This window comes from Berghia stephanieae, chromosome 3, assembly GCF_034508935.2.
Source record: "Berghia stephanieae isolate SIO BIC M18660-M18661 chromosome 3, UCSD_Bste_1.3, whole genome shotgun sequence".
Taxonomy (NCBI): domain Eukaryota; kingdom Metazoa; phylum Mollusca; class Gastropoda; order Nudibranchia; family Aeolidiidae; genus Berghia; species Berghia stephanieae.
In genome coordinates this window covers 63,743,101-63,767,793 of record NC_088362.1, presented here as the reverse complement: position 1 = coordinate 63,767,793, position 24,693 = coordinate 63,743,101, and the positions used below count along the sequence as shown (strand labels likewise).

General features: G+C 39.5%; 1 protein-coding gene across 2 annotated transcripts in view; it reads left to right on the top strand.

The window, feature by feature from the left end:
* Positions 1-24,693, top strand: part of LOC144968185 (transcription initiation protein SPT3 homolog) — a 114,661-nt gene that overhangs the window by 49,955 nt on the left and 40,013 nt on the right. The window lies entirely within an intron of this gene.

Below are 24,693 nucleotides of genomic sequence, written 5' to 3'. Positions count from 1 at the left end.
CGCTTTCGCTTTCAGATCGGAAGGTCCTGGATCCGAGCCTCGCTCGGCGCATAGTTGAGTCCTCGGAAAAGACTCTTTATTCACTTTTCTCACCGTACTCAGGTGTAAAATGAGTACCTGGTCGTTAACTGCGTTGTCTCTGTCGGAAAAATTGTAATATCGTATCGCCTGGCAGGCGTCGTGTCTCGTTCTTTATGTTAGGTGTTGCTGTTGGTCAGGGACACTTTATAAAGCGCTTGAGCACGTTTTGTGGATATTTCGCTATATAAATCTCAAGGGTTTTTTTTTCAAGTTCACAACAGATTATAAATACAATCTACAATACAATAAATGGCAACTGACTTTATAAGTAATCCAGATACAAGAGACATGAACTCAAGAGACAACGAGAATGTAATGGAAGCGATCTATATTCATGTTTTCGTCCAACCGAGTAACGACCACATGATTTGTTGCTGTACAAAGATTGAACATTTCTCAATAAATGTAAACACTTTGCTTTGTTTATGATAGTCGTAAACATACCCATGAGTCATGCTGAGCATTACTGTAGAACGAGCTTAAGTCTCAATGGGATATTAGCTTTAGGCGACCATGAGTTGTTATTTTTCAAACCTGTTGCTATGCTATCTTGTGATGACAACGCCTCTCAGTCGTCATATGAATACCACTCACCATGGTTATGTAAACCCATGGCAGGCCGCAAAACGTCACTTACTATTCTTAACACAATGCAGGGTTGATTGTGTGAAATACGTTCGGGGCCGGAAAATAGCAAGGCACAGTGCAGGCGACTGTACTGTGTAAGTCCGTGAACGGGTGACCAAATCATAGTACAGAGAAGGCAAATCTGTTACTATATTATGTACCAATAAAGTATAACACAGAGAAGGCCAAAACTGTGTTATACAGGCCGGTTCAGGATGAACCAAATATAACACAGGAGATCAAACACTGTGTTATAAAATATCAAAAGCTGGTCGATCGGTGACGAATTATAAAGCGACATATTTCGTAATATCACATCTCAGTAAAAGAGTGCGATAGTAAAAAGGTGCCCGTTAACAATGGGAGCGATCTAAATTCATGTTTTCGTCCAACCAGGTCATTAATCACATGATTTGTTGCTGTCCAACTATTGGATATATTTCTAAACAAATGTAAACACGCTCCTTTGTTTACAAAAATTATAAACATACCCATGTGTCAAGCTGAATCGATTGACCAATCGTGATGTTAGATATTTAAAAATCTGTGAACAATTTTTACTAAGTGGGTCACTTTGAACACATTTTACAATGTGACCAATGACCACATGGAAAATTAATATAGATCATGCCCATTGAGTCGGTCAAGTCTCTATCCAGATCCAAAAGGATAGTCTTGTACATAAAACAAATTTGAGAAGCACGGTTGTTCTCGATATTTGTTGGGCCGTGATCGTTTCAGAGTGAACGAAATATCAGAGCAACAATGTGTCAAGATTACATAGGAGCAAACCCGAAACGACAACAAGACAAGATTTGTTTGTGTGTATTGTATTGTCTTTTTATGTTATTGAATAGGTACTTTTGATTGTCAAACCCTTTTCATTTTATTTTGACATTTTCTTTATCTTTTAAAATAAAATTATAATTTAATTTAATCAGCAGACTTGTTTAATAATTTAAAGCTAAACACCTTTTGTAAAATCATTAATCCGATTGTGGTTGAAAATATCTTTATGTTTTAATGCAATAAAGCCAGTGACAATGACCAATTGTGACGCTGGATATTTCTCAAACTGTGAACACTTTTTACTATGTGGGTCATTTTGAGCACACTTTGCAATGCGCCCAATGACCTCGAGCACATGGAGATGTAAAGTCCTAGAGGGAAAGGCATGACGCCTTCGACTCTATTTCAATAAGAACTCAAAATTAAAGATCAAGTTTCAGTTTATGGTTTGTTTGTTTGTTGTCGTTTTTGTTGTTGTTGTTTGTTTGTTTTGTTGTTAATGTTTTTGTTTTTTTTTGTTCTTCCTGATGTTGTTTTTTTTTTGTTCTTCCTGATGTTGTTGTTCTTGTTGTTGTTGCTGTTTCCTTTTTTGTTTTTTATTATGTCTGTTCCCGATATGAGCTAAAATTGAGTCGAGAAAAACAAGATGTCTTTCAACAGTAATAATTATTTTTTTAAAATTACCTCTGGGGAAATTTATACTTTGGGTATAAATGGAACTCACTACCACGCTAGCTACCGGCCCCACAATAGAACGCACGACCACGCAAGTTCCCGGTCCCACAATAGAACGCACTACCACGCTAGTTACCGGCCCCAACAGCAACAATTTTTTGAAAGTAGCAAAAAGATCCTTAATTACGACCAGCATCAACTGTGACTGGCTATACCCACATTTATAGTGTATTCAATGTTTCCATTAGTAAACCACCGTGAAACCACCATGAGCTGGTTGGATGCGGTAAACACGAGGCGCTCTTTGACTTTGCTTTTAATGAGGATGAGTTGACACTGTCGGGTACCTTAGAATGACAATGCGTGGCGTAGGAGGAGACGGATGGGGCAATATGGACACCCAATTTATGAATTAATTAGATTGATTTTACCCTTCAGGGCTGTGTGAAACGTCACAGTGAGTCTTATGAAACAGGGTGGTGGGCGTGGTTCTGGAGATGCGGGTCATTTGTGGATAATCATAACACGAATCGTATGCATAGATGGCGCTTTTGTCGTTTGCATAGATGTCACTTTTGTCGTGTGTATAGATGGTGATTCTGTCGTTTGTGTAGTTGGTGCGTTTGTCGTGTGAATAAATGGTGTTTTCTTAGATTTTCTTAGATTTTAAAAGATTTATTTACAAGATGTCCAACGAGCGACTTTTTATTGCGTGTGCAAGTAGAAGATTATAAATTCCTCTTTAAGTCAAGATATGTAGTAGTGGGGTCAAAGTTGTGTCAGTGCGATACGTTGTTACTTCCCTTTCTTTTAATGGCCGCGATCTTATGTACGTACACGTGCCAGACAAAGAAAGAAAGAAAAATACAAGACGAAAAAAAAAAAAATACCAAAAAATCAGTCGACTTCGACTGGGGATCGAACCTCAGACCTTCTGATTACCGATTTGGTAATTCGTCTGACCGGTAATCAGAAGGTTTGAGGTTCGATCCCCAGTCGAGGTCGACTGATTTTTTGGGATGTTTTTTTTTTCCTTGTGTTTTTCTTTCTTGCTTTGTCTGGCACCTTTCATACACACTTGTTCAGATCTTTATCTTGTACCGATGCCCGCTCCTTAATTTTTAATCTTACATACACTATGTGTTATTACACCAAAAGACTGCGTTCAATAGAGACAATAATCCTCAATGTACCATCTTGTATCCTATATCTATTGCATGACGTGACTTGTAATAGCTGGGTGGGGTTCCTGACTCCCATAGTGGGCAGGGGGGGAGGGGGGTACATACCGTGTCTTCTATCCCCTTATATCTGTTTTCCAACATGCTTTCTGTCTTTGTCTTGGAATGAGATTACTTGGTTTTGTCCTGGCCCTGGCCGGAGTCCTAGCTGGGAGGGAAACAGTCAAATGCATAGTTATTGTTTTGGGAGATGATATTTTTTTCCTTGTAAATCATCTCTCTGTTATGTATTATTATATTTGATATTTTGAATGTATAATGTAAGCATTTGAGTGTATTCCTCTTTGTTGGATTTTGTGCTTGTGTCCAGATGAGACTTATAGGTGATCTCAAACTCAGTACATTGGTGGTATGCTCTTGGAATCTACATCTGATCCCAATTTGTTCTCAGTTCCCCTATGTCTTACTTTTTCTTGGGTGCTTTAATTGTAATTCTAGAACTTTTTACTATCCGATTTTCTTCCTTTTTACTGGCACTGATATAACCTTAATGTGTTGCAAGCGCCGTAAAACCCTTAAAAACAAAAACGACTTGCAATCGGGAAGGAAATCAAAAAAACAAAAACACCCGACGGATTTGTTGTGTTGACATGACATGCTTCACATGGAAACCCAATGCTCACGGGGAGATGATTATTGATCACGTGATTAAGGAGAGGGAGGGGGGAAACAATAATCAACACCGAGCCTGACGTTTTGTGAACGGGATTAATGAGTAGAAGTGGCCTGATTTGTTGTTTGTACAGCATCGTTAGATCGTACAAATATTGTGTTAATTGATTCACTGCCGGTTGATGTCTGTCGTGTGTTATAACAGTACACTGATATGGATTGGGGATGATATGTTATTATTTCATCTCATTATGCTCGGCATAGAAGAGAAAAAGAATAGTTTGGAAAATTAAACCCAAAGAAAAAATTTTAATGAAAGAAAGAAAGAGAGAGAGAGAGAGAGAGAGAGAGAGAGAGAGAGAGAGAGCGAGAGAGAGAGAGAAAGAAAAGAGTCGGAGAGCGAGTGAGAGAGAGAGGAAGAAAGACATAAAGAAGAGAGAGAGAGAGAGAGAGAGAGAGAGAGAGAGAGAGAGAGAGAGAGAGAGAGAGAGAGAGAGAGAGAGAGAGAGAGAGAGAGAGTTTAGGAACAGCCAATCTTGATAATACACACTCACGCGCACACATACACATACACACACACACACACACACACACGCACACACAATACCCACTAAACACGCTGTTAATTTAACACTGATAAAGCTATCCAGTTTGTACCTGACCACTGTAATCGAATGTGACGTAATTTGAATAGCGTGTTAAGTGTGCCTTAATCAGATAAAACCTCTCTCTACCCTTCCTGTGGCTATGTTTAGAGCTTTAGAAATGGCTCTTTACTCACATTCTGTCACCGTGCTCATGTGTAAAATGAGTACCTGGCCGTTAACAGCGTTTTCTCTAGATATATCCTAGCTATTACCAAGAACAACAAATTTGGTCAACTATTAAACATTTATCTTTCAACTCAATAACACAATGCAGAAAGTCACCACATAATTGTATCAAATCTGCAAGGATGGGCAATCCGCCTTTTGCAGATAAAGACGTTGAAATCTGTCTCAGAAAAAAAAATGCAATATCGTCATCAGTCGTCACGTCTTGTTCTACATGTAACGTGTTGCTGTTGGTCAGGGACATTAACACCTCTAATAGATTATAATGGTCAGGGACCATTTCTAAAGCGTTTTGACTTTGATCACGTCAAGTGGATGTTTGGCTAGTGTGTATATATATATATATATATATATTATATATATATATATATATATATATATATATATATATATATATATATATATATATGATTGAGGGGAGTTAGCTGGAACCTCCCTAATGACTCCATGAACGAAACAATGTTGCTGTATATGTATATATATATATATATATATATATATATATATATATATATATATATATATATATGTAGCTCAAGCTCAACCCCCTCTGTAGCCTTCCTGAATGATTGGACAGACCTCCCAACTATTACGAAAAATTCGTAGAATTACTGCTCGATTTTGATTCCGATTTCAGAACTTCATGAGCATCTTTTAAAAAATACAATAAATAAAAAATCTTGAGCTTTTATATTATATCTCAATATCCTCTAAACGTGCTCAAAGCGTTTTACAATGGGTCCGTGGCAGACAGCAACACTTAAATTATCGGACGTGACATAACGACTACTAGGCGATATTACAAAAAAAAAAAAAATTGGACAGAAACAACGCTGTAAACAGCCAGGTCATCATTTTACAACTGAGTACGGCGATAGAATGTGAGTAAAGAGCCTTTTCCACGGACTCAACTATGCACCGAGCGAGGCTCGAACCCAAGACCTTCCGATCCGAAAGCGAGTGCCATACCACTAGACCACATAGCCGCACAATCAATTTGTTTTTGTTTCCTTTTTTTTTTTTTGTCTTTGAAAATCAAATTAAATTTTCTCTTCGATGACATTTATTTTTACTTAGGTTTTATAACCATCGCTCAGTTTGTATGGTAGAACACTCGCTTCACAAGCAAAGGGACTGAGTTCGATCCCGAGTCACGCCCTGGTCACCCTGCAGTGATTGGGAAGCTGTATCTGTTAGATCTGGCAGAAAGTACCAGTTGTCGGCGTTCGGCCACATGTGACTCTCCAGAATTGTCCACGATTGCAATTCCTTGTTTATCATTGTCACGAGCCTTAAGGCTTATACCGATATAATTCCTGGAATTTGACAGGGGTGAAAGTCAACCAGCTCATGTGACAACCGCGAGAAATTCAATACAATGTGTGGACGACAATCACAATCCACTTCACTCGGACAAAGGTTGTTTCGAGGTGTGTGTTTGTTTATCTTTGTCTTCTTTTATATTATTAGTTGTCCTTGAAATAATCGGTGATTTAATTATTATTATTTTTTTTTTTCTGATACGAATATCAGATTACTCGATGTTCTGTTTCTCCTCCCACCCACAAGTACTCCTCCACCCCCCCCCCCTCCCCTTACTCCCCCCCCCCCCCCCCCCCCCCCCCCCCCCCATCCAACTTACTTATCCGAACCAGCGACCATCCGAGCTCTAGCCCTTTCAGTTTTGGCTAGTGTTTGCGGTACCCGATAGCTCTGTCGATAGAACACTTGATTGAAAAAAACAAAGGGATCACTATCCATCCGGGAATAGTCGATAATTTACCCCCCCCCCCTCCCTCCCCACACCCACCCCCACACACACCCACACACTTTCACCCAGCAGTGATTTCGTAGCTTGGTCTATTAGACCTTGCAAAAAAAATTTGCGATATTATATTATTCTAGCGTCCCGTCCAAAAAGGTATCAATGAATTGCTATTGTTCGTTGAATACTATGGAAACCGGATAAACTCCAGGACCTTGTGCCTTATGTATAGCTCTGAAAGATTACTGTTTGGGGTCTTCTCCACCAGAGGAATTGTAGGTCAGGGTCGGGTTGGACCTCTGTCCACAATAAGTATATTTTTTACGTGTCTGATGAATGAGTGCAATTCTGGGCATGATTTAAAATCAATAATTGAAATACAGCATATTTTGCTTTGGTTTAATAATAATAATAATAATAATAATAATAATAATAATAATAATAATAATAATAATAATAATAATAATAATAATAATAATAATAATAATAATAATAGTAATAATAATAAATCTTTATTGTACTCAAAAAAGTGGCAATTTGTCATTTGGTTACACATTTATAGCAATTCAATATTGACATAGGTTTGGGGTTTGGTTTTTGTTTTGTTATGTTTTTGATTTTTTTATTTCGTTGTTGCTGTTGTTGTTGTTGTTGTTGTTGTTGTTGTTCTTGTTTTTGTTGTTGCTTTATCAATACAATAGGACCAGAAACATTTAGGTTCTGAAACAATGACAAACATTAGAACCGCAAACTCTCCACTAATAAAGAACGAACACCATTTAGTCGGCCACGGCCATTGGCGTCATTTAGAGTAATAAGGCCACTTGAAAAGGAGTTATTACAGGTTTACTTTCATTCAACGGACGCTAATAATTGCTTGCTTCTCTTTGGATAAGACGCCTCTTTACGGCTAGATATTTTCCGACTGCTTATATATCTCAGTAACTGGAGACGCATGAGGCCTGGCATTTTCCTTCTATTTCGTCCGGTCTTTGGCTGCAGTCCTGACCCTCTGCCAGGAATGCCATCCTATTATCGTTAATCTCCTTTTCCACCATCCTGCGCCACGTTGTTTTGGGCCTTCTGTTCCCCTTTCTTTCCCCCTGTAAATCATCCCAAAGCCACGCCAGAATCGTTCATTTCCCCTCTCCCCAAGATATACCCAACCCAATTCCATCTTTCCTTCTCTTTCCCCCTGGAGTTCATCCCAAAGCCACGCCAGAATCGTTCATTTCCCCTCTCCCCAAGATATACCCAACCCAATTCCATCTTTCCTTCTCTTTCCCCCTGGAGTTCATCCAAGCACGCAGATCGTTCATTTCCCCTCTCCCGGCCTGCACAACTCAATTCCACCTTTTCCTTCTTACCACGGTATTTTCCGACTGATCTGATTTATTCTAGGAAAGCTCGTCAATGTTGCTGTCTATCTACGTTAATAATTACTCTAACGTTTCCTTCCACAAGGTGTTTGTGTTTGATACCGCCTAAGTCCCTTTGTTATAATGGGCAATACACTTTGGTTTGAGAGTATTTCCATGACAACACGAAACCATGACAGTTTGGGTTATCAGATTTGCCCACGTTGGTTTGAGAGTATTTCCATGACAGTTTGGGTTATCAGACGTGCCCACGTTGGTTTGAGAGTTTTTTTATGACAACACGAGACCATGACAGTTTGGGTTATCAGACTTGCCCACGTTGGTTTGAGAGTTTTTTTATGACAACACGAGACCATGACAGTTTGGGTTATCAGACTTGCCCACGTTGGTTTGAAAGTATTTCTATGACAACACGAGACCAGGACCGTTTGGGTTATCAGACTTGCCCACGTTGGTTTGAGAGTATTTCCATGACAACATGAGACCATGATAGTTTGGGTTATCAGACTTGCCCACGTTGGTTTCAGAGTATTTCCATGACAACACGAGACCATGGCAGTTTGGGTTATCAGACTTGCCCGCGTTGGTTTCAGAGTATTTCCATGACAACATGAGACCATGATAGTTTGGGCTATCAGACTTGCCCGCGTTGGTTTCAGAGTATTTCTATGACAACACGAGACCATGACAGTTTGGATTATCAGACCTGCACACGTTGGTTTGAGAGTAATTACGGTACAACAATGAGATTATTACTCCTTCAAATCAACGCACGTCGCATTCGCTCAATAGAAGGAACGAAATTGACGTCACTCAGTTCTTTGTCTTCATTTTTAGACATCTATTTTAATGATTAGTTCTCGCTAAATTCCATCAATCAGGCTATAAACGGTTATGGTTACACATAGGTTTTTTTTCGTGTTGGTACGTTCTATCTGGCTGGCGTGTGTTTTGAGTATTATACCTAACCGTAAAGCATCAATTTCGGCAGGTTACAGCGAGTAAGTTGTTTGCCACTTGTACATTGTGACGACATCAAATCCTCACATCGGGAACGAGCGACGGTAATGCTATGTTTGCCGACAGGAAATGAGGTTAAAAACCCATAATATTTTCTCTTCATCCGATTTTGGGAGACATGACGCTGTTAACGAGGAACAGGCAGGATGTGTGAGGATGTGTGATGGGCGATATTAGTGGCAAAAAGCCGTGTCAACCGGTGGGTAATCAGCCAAATTCTAAACAAACAAACCCAAACACATTTTTTTAAATATTGGCCAGAAAACTAGTCCTCCAATTATCTATCGATTAAAATGACCATCTTCGTGTCAAAGACTCAAACATGGGACTTCCTCGAAAACGGCAGGTTTTAGAGCTTTTGTTAAGATGAGGGTCATTTAAATCAATCGATATTTAAAGGACGAATTTTGTGACCAAATGTTTAAAGTGTGTTTTCTAAGAGTACGGCAGCGTTGGCTAATGCGCCTCAAATTACTGGCCGGGGGCGGACAATCAGCCTGGCTCGCCAAAATTATGAAGACTATGGGTAGGGAACTGGCTCGCGGCGTACCCTGTCTGTTCTGTGACGACAGCGGCGGGTTTTTTGTTACCTCCAAATAGCGTAATGCACATTTCTGGAAAATTGAAATGAGATTCGTATTTAATGTGAAGTCGGAAAAAGAAAAATAATGGATGACAACAGAAATACAAGACAACGTAGTTATTTTGGTTGTAAATGGGGAAATGGAGGCGCTGATGATATGGAGGGAGACGGGTCTGAAAAATGGGTTGAGTTGGGAAAAGAGGTTTGTTTGCTTGGTGTCTTCACAAATCGTAAAAGACTTTATGAAACTATAAATAGATCCACAAAAACGAGTGGGGGAAAGGGGGGGGGTCCAAAACGAAAGAAAATGGATATTTTTTAATTGACCCCTCCCCTTCATTTCAATGTTTGGTTATTGGTGCCTCCGACAGTTTGATTTAAGTTTTTAAAAGTAACATTCATTCATTTATTTATTTATTCATTCTGTCATTCATATTTTTTTCGTTCATTTTCCATCTCCATAGAATGCTATTTAACCATCCGTTACTTTGTCATCGGCTTTTGTTGTTGTTTCCAATAAATGAATGACGTTAACGTTAACCAACACCAAATACAATCAAGACGGTAATACTTCTCATACTACCGTTTTCATTGTTTTTGTTGTCTGCTGAGGAAGGGGTTTGAGCCCGAATCATTCCGTTTTGAGTATTTTGTATATTTTTCTTGAAGCTGGTATACTCATGTCTGTTCAATTAATTTAGTTTTTGAAAACAATTGGAACTGCAGGAGTTGATTGCGTTTCTCTTTATATTTGAGACAAAGCAGATAGCAGATCATCTTGGGCTGTGGTGGTCGATATAGCCGAGATGGCTCCTAAAAAAGGTTTCTGTAGCGTAATTCAAAAGTGGCAATTGCCTGCTACTGTTGGCACGACTTACCCAGTCGAAAAAGACTGATTTTTTGGGGTTGTTGTTTTTTTCTTGTATTTTTTTTTTCTTGCTTCGTCTGGTACCTTTTATACACATTTGTTCAGATCTTCATCTTGCACCGGTGCCTGCTCCCTAATTTCTCAATATGACTTTTGTAAAACTTTCTACAAGATCTAACAGACTCACTCCTCGGTGGGGCGGGCCGTGACGTGGGGCCAGGAATTTAAAATCTCGACTGCACTCATGATTGATATCGGGCCCTTTGCTCATGAGGCATGGATGCTTTACCTACTGAGCTAACGGAGAAGATGAGATGGCTCTGACACTGAACGAACAGGAAGTGTTTGAATACGTATTATCATCATATATCGAATGATTTCTGGTACGAGTTATTTATTGGCCGCTGGAGAAAATTTTTGTTATGGTTAGGTCAAACATCTTATTGTCTGCAGACATGTCCAATGATCATGGTTATGGTGATTTAATAAAACGGAGGGACTATTTACGTGATAGTTATTCTTCCGCTGGCGTAGAAAAGCAATTGTTTGTGTGTAGTTTGGTTGTTTATGGTTTGTACTCGGCGGTCTTGTGTTTGATTATAGATAGTTAGGACCAATGGTAATGATAATGGTGATTAAATAAAACGGAGGGACTATTTACGTGATGTTTAATATTCTTCCGCTGGTAGAGGCGAACGGCGTAGGGATCTCATTGTATGTGCATTGTTTTGGTGGTTTATGGTTAGTTGTTGGCGGTCTTGTGTTTGATTCTATTTGATTTAAAATCACGGTCTTGGGTCAGCTATTGCTTTCATCAGTATGATGGGTATCCATCTATTTGTGTACATTGGCTGGTTTATGAAGGCTATTCATGCGACTGTATGAATTCGTTCTGCGTGGCTCGGGGTCGAGGTAATAAAGAATAATAGTTGCTAGTGATTTGCATGATAGTTTTTATGGCCTAGTGGTATGACACTCGCCTTCGGATTGGAAGGTCCAGGGTTTGAGACCCGCTCTGAGCAGCTCAAAGTTGTCCTTGCTGGTATAGAAGCCTGGCAACTTCTCTTCTAGGTTCAAGGAGTCTAAGTAGCCGCCCCCAATCCCCTCACCAATGGGGACTTGCCACCTGTCCAACATGTACCCGTTGTGGTCATGAGCCCGAAACCGCAGAGCATTTAGTTGAACATTGCGTTGTGACGAAGCTTCCGGGCGGGTTTGCGACCGTACACGATTGCAGTGATCAGTTTGTCTCCTGGATATATTTGTCATAACATAGTAGTGTACCACCATTAGAAGCTGCTGTTGCACTCCCTCGAGGCACCAAATTCGTCCAAGTGGACTTCCATCTCGTATGTGCAACCCTGTCCAAAGTCAGGGAAACCAAGTACTATTGTTCCCGGGACTTATTTCGGCTCGAAACGGGAGGGGGGGGGGGCGGGGGGGGGGCACCGTAATTTTGCTTCTGAGGTTCCCTTCTCTATTTTTGTTTTGTTTTTTGACATCACACTTTTGTTCCCTACTAGGCAGCTGATGCGCTTATTTGATATTGTTGTTTCAATAGAAGAAACTAAAATGACGTCACTCAGCTCTTTGCTATTGTTTTTAGCCAGCCATTTTTATGAGCAGTTCTCACTAAATTCTATAGAAGGAACGAAATTGACGTCACTCAACTCATGCTATTGTATTTAGCCAGCCATTTTTTGAGTAATTCTCACCAAGTTGTATCAACCAGACTATAATCTTTCAAGGTTACACATAGTTTTGTGTGTTGGTCCGTTATATGCGCCTGGTGGATGTTGTGAGTTTTAAAAAAACTAAACTGTAGTTTAATTATTGTTATGATATACGTGTTTATACGTCGTATCAATGACAATAGATTCTGATACGGGATCTTTCTTTCCCACAGTCATCTTCGTATTCACATCTCATTCACGCCGTGTCCAGTCCTTCTCCTTTCGTGGTCCTGTCCATAGACTAGGGTCCCGTCCGTTAAATTGCCATTATCACGGGCTGGAATGTCGGCAGGAATGTTGTGTGTGGTATAGCGTCATATGTAACCCGTGTTCTCAAAACGGTACTAAGTAACATGGCCGGTTGGTCAGATGTTGACATTTGGTAGTAAAAAAATCATATGAGATTTGTGTAATGTTCTCACGATAAAGAGATATGATGTGTGTAAAGAGGCTTTAGCAGAGCGGTTATAATTTAGTCTAGTGGGATGACACTCGCTTTCGGATCGGAAGGTCCTAGATTCGAGCTTCACTCGGTGCATAGTTGAGTCCTTGGAGAAAGCTCTTTACTCACATTCCCTCACCGTGCCCAGGTGCAAAATGGGTACCCGGCCGTTAACAGCGTTGCGTCTGTCAGAAATAAAATTGTAATAATATCACCTATCAGGCGTCACGTCTCTTTCTACATGTTACGTGTTGCTGTTTGTCAGGGACCCTTTGCAAAACGCATTGAGCACGTTTAGTGGATTCTGCGCTATATGAAAGCTCAAGTTTTTGGGGGTTTATTTTGTTTGGGTTTTATTTTTTGCAGGGACTCAATTTTGCACCGCTCAGGGCGGGTTTCGAACCAGGGTTCTCCATGTCCTAAGGTGTGTGTCATATCACAGGACGATAAAGCCGCACGTACCACCCGATTTAGGCGATGGGTGACTATAATGGAGGTGTCACAAACAAAACAAGTTTTCCCATAATCCATAGCGGTTTTTCTATATTCAGTCCATAGATGAATCTATACAATATTTTCAACGTACAAAATTGAATGTCATAAATTCCTCGTTAAGTCAGATAGTTGTGGTGTTGAAGTTGTGTCATTACGCGTATTTCAACTTTGTACATTTACGCTTACTTTTGCACTCCGCTTAATTCTGGGTTATTTTTCAACCCCACCCCATTTAGGTAAACATGTATGGATCTTACTCACATTCGTGTAACGTACCTTGAATTCTCTGAGCTTTTGTCTAATGATGTTCGAATCTTGTCAATGTGACCAACAGTTATAGATAAAGTTATGGGCTATTCATCTCCTGTCGGTTTAGATTGACGTTCAGTATATTAATTTTATCTATTATCCAGCCTTGGTGGTCTTCACAGACCCCACAGAACAGGGGGGAGGGGGGGGGGGGAGCGGGAGATAACTTCACGACGAGGTCATAAAACTACACATTTAATGGCCGAGGGGACCCCCGATGTCAGTAGGAGGTTGACACGGAAGTGATATTATTGTTGTTGTTGATTGGTGGAAATGCCCGTCAATGGTGTCGCTATTTATATCCCATTACGACCGCCGTTCGATTTGACCAGAGAACGTACTTATAATAAATAGAACGAAGTTGACTCAGGTCTTTGTCGTTGTTTTTTTTTTTTTTTTTTTTTTTTTTTTTTTTTTTTTTTTTTTTTTGGCCATCCATGTTTTTGAGTAATTCTCACTAAACTGTTTTAACCAGACTACAAACGTTCAAGGTTACACATAGTTTTGTGTGTTGGTCCATTATATTTCCGGATGGCAATGTTGTGCACCGCCTTGTGAGTTAGTTGGGCTCAAGAAAACAATATATATGATCCCACTGGTTGAACTATTGAATACAACTCACCATTTTGTTTTCTTTTGTGACCAAAGACGTGTCTTTCAACGTCATGTTCAGGTCAGTGTCAGGCAGTAGTTCTCACTTAATTCTATCAATCAGACTATAGATAGAATGCGCTTGGCCAAGGAGTTCACAACATTGCCATCCGGAAGTATAACGGACCAACACACAAACTCTGTGTAACCATGAACTTGTATAGTCTGGTTAATACAGTTTAGTGAGAACAACTCAGAAAACGCGGATGGCAAAAACAATAACAAAGTCCTGAGTGACGTCATCTGCATACTATCTATAGATAGAATGCGCTTGGCCAAGGAGTTCACAACATTGCCATCCGGAAGTATAACGGACCAACACACAAATTCTGTGTAACCATGAACCTTTATAGTCTGGTTAATACAGTTTAGTGAGAACAACTCACAAACGCGGATGGCAAAAACAATAACAAAGGCCTTAGTGACGTCATCTGCAGACTATCTATAAACGTTTCAGGTTACACATTGTTTTTTGTGTTGGCACGTTATATCGGGCTGGCGGGTGCTGTGAGCTTTTTGGATAAAAGAAATGCATCACGAAGCTTACGATGGCTACGGTCTGTGGCAGTTAAAGGTTTACAACAACACGAAGTTTTGATCAAAACCGTGAACAACGGCCTTGATTGACACAAGGAAACAAACACCTCGATTGCCTTGTGAATACAGCATATGTTTGTTGTCAACTGGAAACATTCGCCATCCTGCTGGTCCATCATGTTGTTATGTCGATACTGGTTGGTTTTTATGTGATATCCTTCCAATGCTACCTGTGTATTATTGTGTATAACGTTCTTTGATGTCCGGCTATTCAAACCAGAGGGGTGGTCACGATTTGGTCTGATCCACGAGCAGCGATGACTCCCGTCCGGCCAGTGCCTTGCTTTTGATAGTATGCGCTTGGCTGAGAAGCTAAAACCATTGCCATCCGGAAGTATAACAGCACAACACACAAAACTATGTGCAACCTTCAACGTTTATAGTCTGGTTAATACAGTTTAGTGAGAATTACTCATAAAAGCGGATGGCAAAAAACAATAACAAAGACCTGAGTGACGTCAACTTCGTTCTATCTATTGGAGAGGAAAGTCTGGAAGGGTGGTACAGAGTGGCTCAGCAGTACGGTCTTTGCTTCTTCCCGAAAGGTACGGCTGCGTTGTGTATCCTTGAGCAAGTCACCTCGCCCAAGCTCGGTTGACGCCTTGGAACAGACCACTGAGACAAATTTCCCCTACGGGATAAATAAAGGGAATTTTATATTATTTTTTATTTTTATTGACGTGACTTATCGTCGCAAAACGATGTGATGCCAAGGTGAACCTCATGTCAATTAATCAGTATATTTTTGACCAATCAAATCAGGGGATTTGTGATACACCTTCACGAGCGCTCGGACAAACATAGTTGGTTGTTAAGAGTCCACACCACTCACTCTGCATTTTGTTAATGTTCTTCAGACGGCCAATTGGTTCATTAGTTCTCGCTAAACGCTCAATCTGACTCGAGGGCTAAACGTTTAAAAGGTGAAACAGTTTTCAGGGACGGTACCGGCCAGGCGTGTAGAACCAGTGAATGTTTTACTTAGTGCATACTGTCGGCGATTATAGCAGTTTGCTTTTTTTAAAAAATCGTTTCCGAATTATTTTATGAACCGATCAGTTCTCGTGCAGCATTGAATTGCAACATGTCTTTATCTGTATATAATATTATAGATAATGGTATAATGGTAGCACGTCTGACCGGTAATCAGAGGGTCTGAGGTTCGATCCCCACTCGAGAGCGACGGATTTTTTGGGGGATTTTTTTTTCTTGTATTTTTTTTCTTGCTTTGTCTGGCACCTTTCATAAACACTTGTTCAGATCTTTATCTCACATCGGTGCCTGCTCCTTAATTTCTTAATTTAATATTATAGATGCTGTGCCACCTGGAAATATAACGGACCAACACACAAAACTATGTGTAACCTTGAACGATTATAGTCTGGTTAATAAAGTTTAGTGAGAATTACTCATAAACATGGATGGCTAAAAAAAACAACAAAGACCTGAGTGACGTCAACTTCGTTCTATCTATATCTGTGACAAAATAATCATGAAACAGGCTGATACTTTTTGCGATAGTTTCTTCTAGTATTTTTCTATCTAATTTGTCTGGTACTGTTTGCTACACACCTTCTCAAATTTCTATCTGTGTATCTTTTGAATCAATGTGTTACATATTATATATTTCATATAATTGGGAGCATTATATTTACACGACGTGTACATTTATGCAGGTCTGACATCCGAACCCAATTATGGGCCTATTTTAGCATTGTTGTAATGCACAATATTATTTTGGGTGTGTGGGGGGTGGGGGGGGGAGGGTTGTTTGTTTGTTTTGTTTGTTTGTTCTGGGTTTTTTTTTGTTTTGTTTTTGTTTTTTGTTTTTTTGTTGTTTTTTTTTTTTTTTTTTTTTTGTTTTTGTTTTTTTTGAAATTTCCATTACAACAATGAGCCCATAAGGAATTGGGTTAACAGACCTGCAAGTAAGTGCACGTCGTATTTACACAATAATTAAGCCCCCTATTCATCTGACATTGTCATTGTACGATCGTACAAAATTCAGCTCTTAATCAATGGTCCAGAGTGGTTTTCCTTGAATGTTTTCTGGTTTAAATATACACTTCATTATGGCAACAGATGGACGGACGGGTAGCAGCGGTTTCCTTCCGGTTATGTGGTCGGAGTTTTCATTTCTGCAGCAAAAAGGAAATAGTGAAGGGTGCAGCTTGCTCTGGATTGCAACCATCTAAAATAGTGGAATTGTGTGTTTTCCCCAGGCCCTCTCTTGATTAGGTTGCCCATTTGGCGGTTTTAGTGCCATTTTTTTAAAAAGAAGGAACGAAATTGACGTCACTCAGTTAGGTTTTTTTCTCCATTGTGTGTGTTTTAAGCCAGCCATTTTTATGAGTAGTTCTCACTAAATTGTATTACTCTGACTATAAACGTTTAAGGTTACACATAGTTTTGTGTGTTGGCACATTTTATTCGGCTGGCAGGCGTTTTTTTTTTTTTTGTTTTTTGTTTTTTTTTTTTTGGGGGGGGGGGGGGGGGGGGGGGGGGGAGTTGGAGAGTTAAGTAAACGCATAGCATCAATAAAAACCGTTTGGCATGGAAAAATTTGTTTTGACATTTTGGCGTTTGTTTTTGGTATTTTTCATATTAACGACTTAATTTCACCTATTTTTTGAACGAGTTAATTCTAATTTCACACACATATATATATATATATTATAATATATATATATATATATATATATATATATATATATATATATATATATATATATATATATATATATATATATATATAAATTTTAACACTTATACTGACAAGACAATGTGGTATATTTTTACTAAATTAAGAGAAGTTCTCATGGCACCGGGAGTAGAAAATGAAGATTTACTATTTCCACTTCTATCTGCATTTTAGCATAAAAACTAATGCCTAGACAAGTTTAGCATATATTTTTTCCATGTAATATTTTGGCATTACTCTGTAACTTAATTGGCATTTATTTTTCGTGTTGCAAATTTCATCTGGCAAGCCTGCTCTTGCTTGAGGTTTATAGTGTGGCCTATTTTCAGTAAATTGGTTTGTGAAATGTGAAGTTGCTGTGTGGTGGTTTTGTCAAATAATTAGGGTAAGCCGCGGTTTTTATCACACGGGATAGGCTATTCAAAACTTTTTGTTTTCCTTTATTTAAGATTATGAAGCCCCCCCCCCCCCCCCCAAACCACACACACACACATGTACAGACACCTAAAATTAATTTTGCTAGTACTATAGAAAGGTTCGTGTTTGAAAATTAGCTTTTTAATATCGGGGAATTCACTTTTCATAAAAGAGACAAACGAGAACTCACTTGCGGGTGCGGGTGCTCGCGCCTTTGACATTGTTTTGGGTTTGTTTTTTTTTGTTTTTTTGTTGGTTTTTTTAAAAAAATATTACTTTATAGTTTTCTGTTGTAGTTTTGTTTTGTTTTATATTGTTGTCTTTATTTTTCTGGATCTGTTGATTTGTGGGGGGGGGGGGGGGGGGGGGGGGGGTTAGTTGGTATTATAATTTATTTTCTTTGTTTGTTTTGGTTTGGTTTTGTCATTTTTTTTTTTTTTTTTTGTTTCGCGTACTTTTGTTGTCTTGTTTTGTTTTCTCTTGGGGTTTTTTTTCCAGTATTTTAAAATTTTATTTTGTCTTGTAATTTTATTTTTTGTAATTATTTTTTTGGTCTTGTGGGGTTTTTTTTTCCTTATGTTTTATTTTTTTTTTTTTTTTTTGGGGGGGGGGGGGGGTTAATGTAATTTTCAAAAAACTCTCTATCGTACGGCCCGAGCTATTTTACATAATAATGTAGGGTTTCTCCGCGGACTCACTCACTGTTCCTCCCGTACAATCTCACTGAACATTTCATACCCGATATCTTATTATCTATCTTTTATATTAATCTGCTATCTTTTAAAAAAAAAAAAAGATCTCCGTCCAGGCATTGTTTCTGCTGAGTCATGAATGGCCTATGTATTTGGAGGCTGTTCCGATTTTGGCCACATTTCTATCATATTTGGCATTCTTTCGTGACAGCTATAAGTCTCTTTGTCAGACTGGCACACGGCGTAGTGTTGTAACCTCAAATAACTCTTGTTTCCCCCATAAAAACAGACCTGCCAACTTCAAAACTTTAAAATTCGTAACTTTTAGGATATAAAAAGTTGTACTCGCTATAGTTAACTTTAAAATTCATCAATTTACCCTCACAAGGATTAAATAACACTTAAAAATCCTTAAAATTATGTAGTCTGGCATCAACTTCCGTTTTCAAGAAATTTTTATGACTTAGAGATGCTCATGAAGTTCAGAAATGGGAGCCAAAATTTCGAAATTTTTGGTAACAGTCGGCAGGCCTGGCTTAATAATAATAATATCGTTTTTCCTTTGACATGTGGCAGATTTATTTCAAGGTTGTCTTTGGGAAAACGTTCAATGTTTCTCATGTCGGCCCTATCGGAGCATCATGACTTGACACTTGACTGTATTATTATGGAATGAATCAGTAGGGGCAGCGTGGCTCAGCGGTACCGAAAGGTATCGAGTTCGATCACCCACCGCTGCTGCGCTGTGCGGCCTTGAGCTAGTCACTCTAGCCAACTCAATTTGCGGCGTTGCATTGCGGCTGATGCATGGGTTATTCCAGTCTTCCTTGGAATAGACAAATTTTCCCATAAGGGATGAATAAGGGGAATTGTTATTTATTTTTTATTTTTTTTAATTGAGCTTTTATATATCGCAATATCCACCAAACATGCTCAAAGCGCTTTACAAGGGGTCCCTGACCAACAGCAACACGAAGCATATAAAACAAGACAGGACATATGTTAGGCGATATTATTACTTTTTTTTTTCGACAGAGACAACGCTGTTAACGGCCAAGTACTCATTTTACACCTGAGTGCGGTCAGAGAATGGGACTAAAGAGACTTTTCCAAGGACTCAACTATGCGCCGAGCGAGACTCGAACCCAGGACCTTCCGACCCGAAAGCGAGTATCATACCACAAGACCACATAGCCGCACAGACTGAAGTGGAACCGCGCTCGTAAAGAACCTATGTATAACGTTGACGGATATGTGTTTATTTTAAGCAATGCACTCGATCATGTCACTCTATGCGTATGATGGTCCAGACATCATCATCTCACATTCCCCAAAGATGTCAACAACGAAAGCATTCTCCACATTTTTCCTGATTTTAAGGAATTTTGTTCAGTTGCATTTGAGTTGTGATTTCCATTATCCAATGTTTGCAGTTAGATTGGAAAAAGATAACCCCCCCCCCCCCCCCCCCCCCCCCAAAAAAAAAAAAAAAAAAAAAAAAAAAACAACCAACAAGACGGCTTGAGCTTTGATACAGGGCAATATCCACATAACTGATGTGCTCATAACGCTTTAAAACATCCAAGCCAGCAGCCACGATATTAGTTTGTAGAACGAGACATCACGCCGGTACCGTTTTTTTTTTTTTAATTATGCAGACAACACTGATTGACCAGGTACTCATTTTACACCTGAGTACGGGAAGAGATCGTGACTAAAGAGCCTTTCCCCAGTGACTCAACTTTGCGTCGCCCCACAAAGTAACTCAAATCATGGACTTTCATGTCAAAAAGCAAATGCCGTACGAATTGCAATGCTCTTGTCCATCGTCCTCCCAAAAATATTGACTTATCAGTTTCCTGCCCGGTGATCCAATATGTCACTAATTTGTGCGGCTATGTGGTCTAGTGGTATGGCACTCGCTTTCAGATCGGAAGGTCCTGGGTTCGAGCCTCGCTCGGCGCATAGTTGTGTTCTTGGAAAAGTATCTTTACTCACATATTCTCATCGTACTCAGGTGTAAAATGAGTACCGGGCCGTTAACAACGTTGTTCTGTCCGAAAATAAATGTAATATCGCCTAACAGGCGTCATGTCTCGTTCTACATGTTAAGTGTTGCTGTTGGCCTGGGACCCTTGTAAAGCGCTTTGAGACTTCGAGTGGATATTGCTCTATATAAACTCCTCTCTCTCTCTCTCTCTCTTCTCTCTCTCTCCTCTCTCTCTCTCTCTCTCTCTCTTCATTGCTCTATTGTCCGGAGGACAGGTTACATACTTCTAATGAGTTTTTAACCGGAAGAAGGGGAAAGTGTGACATCACCACTTCTGTATCCCACCATTGAAAGAGATTAATAAATGTTTTTAATACCACCAATCTGCCACAGTCTAACTTATCTCAGGAGGTCACTCTGTGGTCATTGCTTTCTTAAAAACTTCACATTTTTTATTTATATAGTTGCCAGCAGAAACACCTGAATACGGCGAGAGAATGGGAGTTAAAGAGCCGTTTCCAGGGACTCGACTATGCGCCGAGCGAGGCTCGAACCCAGGACTTTCCGATCCGAAAGCGAGTCATACCACAAGACCACATAACCGCTTAACTGGAGTCGAACGCGCTCGTAAGGGCCATTAACCGTTAACATTGTTTAGGTACCACAGGATACCGTAGAGCGTAAATAGAACACACCAGTAAATACAGTAAATCCTACAACAAAGGCAACAGACATCTGTAAACATGTTCTTATCATGAATGGGCCAACGCCTTCGTGTTGTTTTTTGTTTTTTATGTTTTTTTCCCGCCACTGTAGGGAAAACTGGACATAACGGACAAGAATGACCTCCACCACCACCACTACCGTCACTATTACCAACATCATTGTTACCTTTCGTATTAAGACGGTGTGATGTCTGGGGTGATGATAATAAATAATAAATTCCCTTTATTTATCCCATCCAGCCGTACTCTTGAAAAATAAACCACATAATATTTTTAAAAATTGGCCAGAAAACTCGTCCTTCAAACATCGATCGACTTAAATGACCCTCATCTTGACAAAAACTCTCAAACCTGTGTACCTGGCCGCTAACAGTGCTGTCTATGTCGAAACAAATTGTAATATCGCCTAATATGTCGCGTGTTGCTGTTGGTCAGGGACCCCTTATGAAACGCTTTGAGCACATTTAGTGGATATTGCGCCATATAAAAGCTCAAGTTTAAAATTTGTTATTATTATTTGTTTTTTTTTTTTTTTATTTTATTTTTTTTTTTTTTTTTGTAATCTGGGTCAGTCCGTTTTTATACCATTTTGAGACGATGGGTCACAGTTGACGTATGCTGACCGCGAAAGCCCCGGGTCAAATGACCATCTAAGTAAGTGACCACTGACTTGACGACTATGTAACATAATACCGCCGATATCTTTCATGTCCAGTCCCGAATGCTTGACCGATGAATCACCACCACCAACGTCTTACACTGACCGTCCATTCATTCATTCATTCATTCATTCATTCAGACTTTGGCTTTTCCTTTCTCACAAATTCTCACTTTCATGATTTACAGCCATATTATAGATGTCGCTGTTTACAGCAGATTACTGCCCTTAGTAATTACATATGTGGTTATTCTTCAGAGCCATTAGTTTATCCCGGTTTCTATAGTGTGAAACGTAGCAATAGCACTTGCGTGTTACCCTTTGGATAGGACGCTAGTCTGTCGCAATGTACTTTCCGCCAGATTCATTCATACATACTTTGGCTTTTCCATTCTCACGTTGTATCACCTTCGTGATTTACAGCCTAGGACATCGTATTACATATTAAAGCTGTCGCTGTTTACAGCAGATTATACTACTGCCCTTAGTAACTATGGTTATTCTTCAAAGCCTTTAGGCTCATGGAGCCGGAGTTTTATCCCGGTTTCTATAGCGTGAAACGCGACAATAGCACTTGCGTGTTACCCTTTGGATAGGACACTAGTCTATCCCAACGTTCTTTCCGCCAGATTTAACAGACCCAGCTACCCAATCAATCACTGCTGACTGGACAGGAAGGTCAGGAAAAAAATATCGACTTCTCCTTTGCGTGTGATGCGAGTGCTCTACCGACTGAGTGTGAGATAGTCGCACAACATATTAATGGCTTATGATCGCATAGTGGTGTTTTTGATAGATGGTAGTATTATCCTTTAATAATGACGAAAGAGTTCAAGGGCCGGTGATGATAATTGAATGCACAACATCAAGACATTCAAATAAAACTCCAGATTCCAAGTTTTATTTCTTACAGTTTTATTTGTTTGTGATAAATTCAAAATCCAAATCATGATTAATTCCAAATCCAAATCAAATAGCATGGTCATAATTCAATCAGTTTCATAAATTCCAAATCCGTAAAATCAGTCCACATGTAAAGTCATTTTGCCTAAGTGACCATTTTCAATATTCGTGGAATATTTCTAAGTCCGTAAAAGCAAATAAATGATGGTGAGCACAAAAGGTTTAAAGTGTGCAGCTCATGGTCAAGTTGAATGCAGAATCCCGTTTTCCCTCGAAACATCCTCTTATATCCCTATCAAAATTTTACCCACAGTTCCATTGTTTCCACGCCCCCTTGCAGTTTCGACAGTTCCCTGTCAGTCTACAATCCAACCCCTAAGAGTAAGACCAAATCATAATCAAACCTGAAACGTCAATTCCTACATATTGATTGTAAACCCGCCTTTTATGATATAACATTATTTAGATAAATGCCCGTTTCACATGTTTCAACACCCTAAACCAATTTAAGAAAGCTTGATTAAATAGTACTCAACACGATAACCTGTCCATTAACTTGGACATAAAACTGTCCCAAACGTATCACTCACAGACCAAGTTTTACTGATATAACTGCAATGTGCCCATTAAACCCATTTGCTGTAACAATTGACCATCCTGCACCAAAATTCTTAGATAACCTCTTGCATAAGCTTACTCTCTTACATGAGCTATCGGGACCATAGAGAGATCGGGACCCTATTCAGCGCACTCTTACCCCCACCCAAAAAAAAAAAAGAAAAAAGAAAAAACACTTTTAAGAATTTCGGTCAGAAAAAACTTTTCCCTCAAATATCGATCAAAATACCCATTATCTTATCTATGCAATCTCAAACCTGGGACTTCGGAAGTCTTTGGCATCCAACCACAACATCAACAACGGCATCATCATCATCAACAACAACAACAACAAATCAACAACAGCAACAACAACAACAACGGCAATCCCTACCTTAAAATACAACCTGTTACACGGGTTTACGACAGAGCCTTGTGGTACACCCTGCCTAGCTAGCAATCAAGAGAGAATAAGTGATAAGTTGAACATGTCGAATATCACACAGGAGAGGTGTAAGCAGTGCATTATCATTACCACGGAAACAGATAACTGAACAGGTCGCTTTGTCCTCCATTGCTGGGGTTATTCTCATCCCTATTGAATTTCAATGGAGTGGGTTTTTTTATGACTTAAAACGGTTATGGGGTGCATGGAGTAAGGGGATCTCTTCTCTCTCTCTTCTCTCTCTCTCTCTCTCTCTCTCTCTCTCTCCTCTCTCTCTCTCTCTCTCTCTCTCTCTCTCCTTTCTATCTCTCTCTTATCTCTCTCTTTCTCTCTCCTCACTCACTCTCTCTCACACACACACACACGCGCACAAACACTCTCTCTCTCTCTTCTCTCTCTCTCTCTCTCTCTCTCTCTCATTTCTCTCTCCTTACTCGCTGTCGCTGTCTCTCCTTTCTCCCCCCCCCTCTCTCTCTCTCTCTCTCTCTCTCTCTCTCTCTCTTCCTCTCTCTCTCTTTGTCTCTACCTATCTATCTATCTATCTATCTTATCTTTCTCTCTCTCTCTCCTCTCTCTCCTCTCTCTCCTCTCTCTCTCTCTCTCCCTCTCTCTTCTCTCTCTCTCTCTCTCTCTCTCTCTCCCCCAACCCACTCCACTCCCTTTTTTCTATATGTTTTACGTGTTGTTCTACAAAGTCTGGTACGTTTTCAATCATATACTGCTCTCGTTGAACTTAAAAATCTTGTTTGTGTCTCTTTTCTTTGTTTTTATTTTTTATTTTTTAAATGTTATAATAAACAAATGGAAATAATCACTGTGGATTTTTTTTAGAAATGGTTTAATTAAGACAGTGTATAATTAGGGG